Here is a 6,361-nt window from a genome sequence, read left to right as displayed (position 1 = left end):
TTCTCATAGACTTCTATACAACCAGAGGAGTCGCCCCCTGGTGGACACTAGAGAGAATGCAGCTTTAACACATTCTACACTACACTAGTTCTTTGGTGTCGTCCTACCCGTTATGTTTCCTCCCTGGATGATGGGGGGGTCTCTCTGGACTCAGCTGGACCCTCCTGTCGGTTCCCTCGGTCTTCGTGCTCCAGCTGGTACCGGTACAGACTGTAACCGTCGCTGCTGTTGACGCTGCCGTGTCGCAGCAGAGCGACCGGCTCGCAGACGGACAACCCTCTGGAGTGCGAGCGGACGAGCTCGGCCCGGTCAACGCCGGCCAGCTTCTCCAGAGCGTTCATCATGCGGCCGGAGAACTCCTCCAGCTGAGCCAGGCGCAGGTCCACCGTCTGCAGGGAGGCCTTCATGGAGTGCTCCCTCTCGTTCACCTCCTCGACGCATGAACATGTTCTCCACCCTGAGGACGTAGAAAGAACCATATCCTCACTTAACTCAACACATCTGCCCTCTAGAGGCAGAGAGCAGTAACTACAGAGGAAGTGGTGAAAAATAAAGCTTTTAAAACCCTGAAACAGATTCAAATAACTTTATATTATTAATTTACTAATAGTTTTACTCATGACAATCATTGCAACAAAACCTAAATGATACCTCACGGTTGTTATTGCTTCCACCAATTTACATCCATGACTTCTTTATGGAATGTCCGTGACACATACTGTGCATTCTTCTTCTTTTTTTAAAAACATTTTTATGATATACTAAACTATGACGATGACCACTGTGACTGACTTCTATGACTTTTTTGACATTGTATACTATTTTTTTTTTTTTTTACTCTTCATAACATACTATGTTTTACTACAATTTTTATGACATTACTATGTATTTTTTCAAATTTTGGATGACTGCTATGACATTTTTATGAAATGTTTGATGTCATACTATATTATGACTTATTCATGAAATATTTAACTATTATATTTTTGATGACATATACAATTACTTTTTAAAGATTGTTCATACGATACTATGACTCCAATAATTACATGTTTTTACATAGTTTTCTATGAAATATTTGTGCCTTTTATATGATTTACTAAACTATGACCTTTTTATATTTTTAATGACATACTATATACTATAATAAAACTTTTTTAATATTTTGATGACATACTCTCTCTGGGGAGAGCCCAGACTAAGAGCGGTTCAGAAAACCCCGATGAATAGCAGCTACGGACTTCAGCCACCTCGCCCGGACCAGGGAAACCGGGGCACCCACCCGGAGCCAGACCCAGGAGGGGAGCTCGCCGGCAAGCGTCTGGTGGCCGGGCCTTTGCCCATGGGGCCCGGTCGGGCTCAGCCCGAAGAAACACCATGGAGCAGCCACCCTGTGGATCCACCACCCGCAGGGACAAGCATCAGGGTCGGGTGCAATGCAGACCGGGTGGCAGGCCGGGCCGGGGGCCTGGGCGAGCCGATCTCCGGCAGCATAGACTAACTCTAGGGACGTGGAACGTCATCTCGCTAGCGGGGAAAGAGCCGGAGCTGGTGCAGGAGGTGGAGCGATACCAGCTAGATATAGTTGGACTCACCTCCACACAGCGCTGGCTCTGGACTGCTAACACAGACAGAGGACATCGTCGGGCGGTGGAAAGAGCATTTTGAGGAAGTCCTAAACCCGACCAACATGTCCTCTAGGCAGCGCCTGAAGACGCCTCTTCAATGTTGCATGGGGGTCGGGATCAGTGTCCGCTCTTTACCCTCGCAAGACTACTGGAGGGGTTCTGGGAGTTTGCCCAACCAGTCTACATGTGCTTTGTGGACTTGGAGAAGGACTTCGACCGGGTCCCTCGGGGGTTCTTGTGGGGGGTGCTGCGGGAGTACGGGGTGCCGGACCCGTTACAACAGGCGATCCGGTCTCTGTACGACTGCAGTAGGAGCTGTGTCCGCATTCTCGGCAATAAGTCAGACACGTTCCGCCAGGGCTGCCCTTTGTCTCCGGTCCTGTTCGTGATTTTCATGGACAGGATATCTAGGCGCAGCTGGGGGTGGAGAACGTCAGGTTCGGGGGTCTCGGGATCGCCTCTGTGCTGTTTGCAGATGATGTGGTCCTGTTGGCCTCCTCGGATCGTGACCTCCAGCATTCACTGGGGCGGTTTGCTCCCGAGTGTGAAGCGGCGAGGATGAGAGTTAGCACCTCCAAATCTGAGGCCATGGTTCTCTGCCGGAAACCGGTGGATTGCTCCCTCCAGGTGGGGACGGAGGGCCTACCTCAAGCGAAGGAGTTCAAGTATCTCGGGGTCTTGTTCACGAGTGAGGGTAAGATGGAGCGGGATATCGACAGACGGATCGGTGCGGCTGCAGCAGTAAAGCAGGCGCTGCACCGGACCCAGGGGTGTTTCTAGGATTCAAAGAAAGGGGGGGCTTAGCCCCAAGGGGAGTGGAATGTTTGCGCGCATAGCGCGGGGCAATTTTTTTTGGGGCCCATATGGCGAAGTGGATATCCATTGTTTCAGACAGTTCATAGATTGGTTCAATCAGAAAGAGTGTGATGTTGCTCTGTAGTTTTGCTTGCATTCAGTATATGATAATACAAGAGACAGAACTTCAGGGTCATAGTGAAATTTGACAACACAAATATGAACTTTTCTCAAATAAAGAGAGAAATAATTTTCCTGCTTGTAAAGGAAAGACGGATAAACTAGCTTTCATATCCGCGTCACTCCCAAATCCTGATTCTTAAAGGGACCGCACACAATGGATGGAGAACGGACCTGACGGTGTCAACGTTACATCGTTCAGTATGATGAGAGGCTGTTGGATTGTAATTTGAAGGGGGAGAAAACATACAAACCAGAACACACGCACAGATGTAGCATGTTAGAGTTATAAATAACTTGTCCATGTGAGAAACAATAGTTTAATTTAATGACATCACCAAAAAACAAGAATTATTATTATTATTTTTTTTTTAAATCCAATAATGCCAAATTATTCAGCCCCCCTAAAATAGGCCTAACGATGCCCCTGACCGGACCGTCTTGGTGAAGAGGGAGCTGAGCCGGAAGGCAAAGCTCTCAATTTACCACTCGGTCTACGTTCCTACCCTCACCTATGGTCACGAACTCTGGGTCGTGACCGAAAGGACAAGGTCGCGGCTACAAGCGGCCGAAATGAGTTTCCTCCGTAGGGTGGCCGGGCTCAGCCTTAGAGATAGGGTAAGGAGCTCGGTCATCAGGAGGGAGCTTGGAGTAGAGCCGCTACTCCTTCGCGTCGAAAGGAGTCAGCTGAGGTGGTTCGGCATCTAATTAGGATGCCTCCTGGACGCCTCCCACTGGAGGTTTTCCAGGCACGTCCAACTGGGAAGAGACCCCGGGGAAGACCCAGAACACGCTGGAGGGATTACATCTCCCAGCTGGCCTGGGAACGCCTCGGGATCCCCCAGAATGAGCTGGAACATGTTGCGGTGAGAGGGAGGTCTGGGTCAGCCTGCTGGGCTGCTGCCACCGCGACCCGACCCGAAGAGGAGGAAGATGGATGGATGGATGGATCTTTAACCTACAGGTATATTCATAATAATATTCATGTTGACTCTTTTTCAGCTCTCGTGCTCTTGTTTTTAGCTTTATTTCTAATTCTGTTTGTAAAATGAGAGTAAGATTCCTGGTATGTATTCTTAGAACTGTCAAATAAACATGATTCTGAGTCTGATTTTTACTATATTATTACTTTTTTCCTGAAAAGTTTTATGACATAATATGTAATGATAGTTTTTATGACATACTGAGATGTTTTTTAAAATACTATACTATGACTTTTTTTATGACATTCTGCTGTAACATTTTTACATTTTTTGACTATTAAACTATGATATTTTTCGACATACTATAATATGACATATTTTTTCATGACACGTTTTGTGATATATTATCCAATGACATTTTTTGAAAACAACATGCTGACTTTGTTTTAACATACTATTTGACATTGTTTTAGACCTACTTTTTTACATATAATACAATTCATGAAATAGTATACATTGAATTTTTTGGAAATACTATATTTGAATCAGTGTGATATGAGTATGTTTCTTCCTGACCTCTCAGATGTTACTCTGATTCTTTCATTGTTAGACGACTGTTTCTCGTTGTCCTTCTCTCGGAAGTATTCCTCCACACACTGCTCCTCGAACTCATGCAGACTCTTCAGCTCCTCGGTGCTCAGCACCAGTTCTGAGGAAACAAACAGGGTTAAATCTTCTTGTTTTAGTCTGAGGTCAGGGATCAGGTAGGAACCAGGTTCTTGTTCTAGTCTGAGGTCAGAGGACAGGTAGGAACCAGGTTCTTGTTCTAGTCTGAGGTCAGAGGACAGGTAGGAACCAGGTTCTTGTTCTAGTCTGAGGTCAGAGGTCAGGTAGGAACCAGGTTATTGTTCTAGTCTGAGGTCAGAGGACAGGTAGGAACCAGGTTCTAGTCTGAGGTCAGAGGACAGGTAGGAACCAGGTTCTTGTTCTAGTCTGAGGTCAGAGGACAGGTAGGAACCAGGTTCTTGTTCTAGTCTGAGGTCAGAGGTCAGAGGACAGGTAGGAACCAGGTCTTACGGAGTCTTCTCTCGCGGTCGTCCCGGTCTCCCTCCGGCCTCCGTCGGCAGTGGCAGCAGAGCCTCTTGAGGATGATGTAGATGTGGCGGAGGACGATGAGGGGGGGGGGGGGCAGGATGGGCCAGTCGTGGAAGGTCATGATCAGCTGATAGCGCTGGAATTTCCACACTTAGTTGGAGATGGACTTCACCTCGAAGAACGTGTTGCTGCAGAGAGGAAGGAAGTCGAAGGTTTGACTTTCTGTGACCGACGAAAAATACACATTTGAATGAAGTTACTATTTGTTTAAAGATTGTGATTCGCTGTCTCACCAGTTTATCATGAATCCATTCCTAACTTTGTGTGTGAAGTCCTTCTTGAGTTGTTAGTAACTAGCTACAGTGAGTTAGCTTCATGCTCACTATTAAGAGTTTTTAGCGGTAAATAAAGAACAGGTTGTTGTTGTAGTTGTTAGCTGTTGCTAAATATTTACATTCACTAACTGCAAGTGGAACTGTTATGGATCTGATGGAGGTAAAATGACAAAGCTAATGTTAGCATGCTAATACCTGAGCCATTTAGGGTAAAAGAGGAATATTGAAGAATATTAATGATACAAACTGGGACAATTTTCAAATTACATTTCACAAACATTATGCCACTAATATTATATTATTAATATTATTATGGTAATACTAATACCATAATAATAATAATAATAATAACAATAATAACAATACGGTTTTAACGCAGCACAGAAGACTAAACTTCCAGGACTTTTATTTCGAAAACGTTTGTCCCTGCTGATGTTTAAACAGTAACTGATCTGAGGTCTGTCTCTCTGTGTGTGTGTGTGTGATGTTTATGGATTCAGGTGTGACACTGACTTGAAGACAGCGATGAGCAGGTTGACCAGCAGGATGTTGGCCACCAGCAGGTAACAGGCCATAAGGGCCGGAGTGAGCTAGGCTCCGGGGATACAGGGAGGATACTTCTTCCCGTCTTCATCGTACATGTTGTCACCACACGGAGCTGAGACACAAACAAACACACCCACTCCCGGTAACGTCCATTTTATACATGTCTTTATCTCAGAATAGGACATTTAGTTATTGTAGTTTCAGTTGGAACTGATAGATAAAGTGAAAGTAAAATGAAGTGGAAATGTCAGACTCCATTTCTGGAGTCTCTCCAATATTGTAGTTTTTTAGTTTGAGCCATTCAGATTACCTTGACAGGAAACAAGAAAGCTTTTATTGTGAAAGAACCACAGGAAACACAATGTATTTGTCTAAACTTCCTGCTTCTTCAAGTAGAATTAAACAACGAGCTGTTAGTGAGTACATTTACGTATATTTAGTTACTTACGATTGATTTCCATCGCATAAACTGTCGAAACAGTCAAAGGGAAACAAGAGAAGAGAAAGAAAATGATGAATAATAAACATGAACAGAAAATATCAAATATATATAAATATATGAAGAATTAAAAAAATATATTATGAGGATTAACGAAAAAAGACATTTATCTCCATTATGTTCACTTTCACTGTGTTCGTTAACTTAAGTGAGGACATTATGAGGACATTTAGCCATTGTAAGGACATTTCTACCATATGAGGACATTTAAACCTTGTGAGGACATTTCTACCTTGCAGAAGCTTCATGCTTTCAATATACAGTTAACAGAGCTGCATGTACACACATCAACACAGGATTTGAGGACAGGGGCTGAGGACAGCGGGTGAGGACAGAGTGTGAGGACAGAGTGTGAGGACA

General features: G+C 44.7%; 1 pseudogene; it reads right to left on the bottom strand.

Annotated features, from left to right (window-relative positions):
• Nucleotides 1–110: 110 nt before the first annotated feature.
• The window catches only part of LOC116400695 (transient receptor potential cation channel subfamily M member 1-like), a 10,986-nt pseudogene continuing 4,735 nt past the window's right edge, over nucleotides 111–6,361 (bottom strand).

The sequence above is a fragment of the Anarrhichthys ocellatus genome, unplaced genomic scaffold (assembly GCF_004355925.1).
Source record: "Anarrhichthys ocellatus isolate YVR2014 unplaced genomic scaffold, GSC_Weel_1.0 scaffold190, whole genome shotgun sequence".
Lineage (NCBI taxonomy): Eukaryota > Metazoa > Chordata > Actinopteri > Perciformes > Anarhichadidae > Anarrhichthys > Anarrhichthys ocellatus.
The sequence above is the reverse complement of the archived record's forward strand: the minus strand, read 5'-3'. Positions and strand labels throughout refer to the sequence as shown.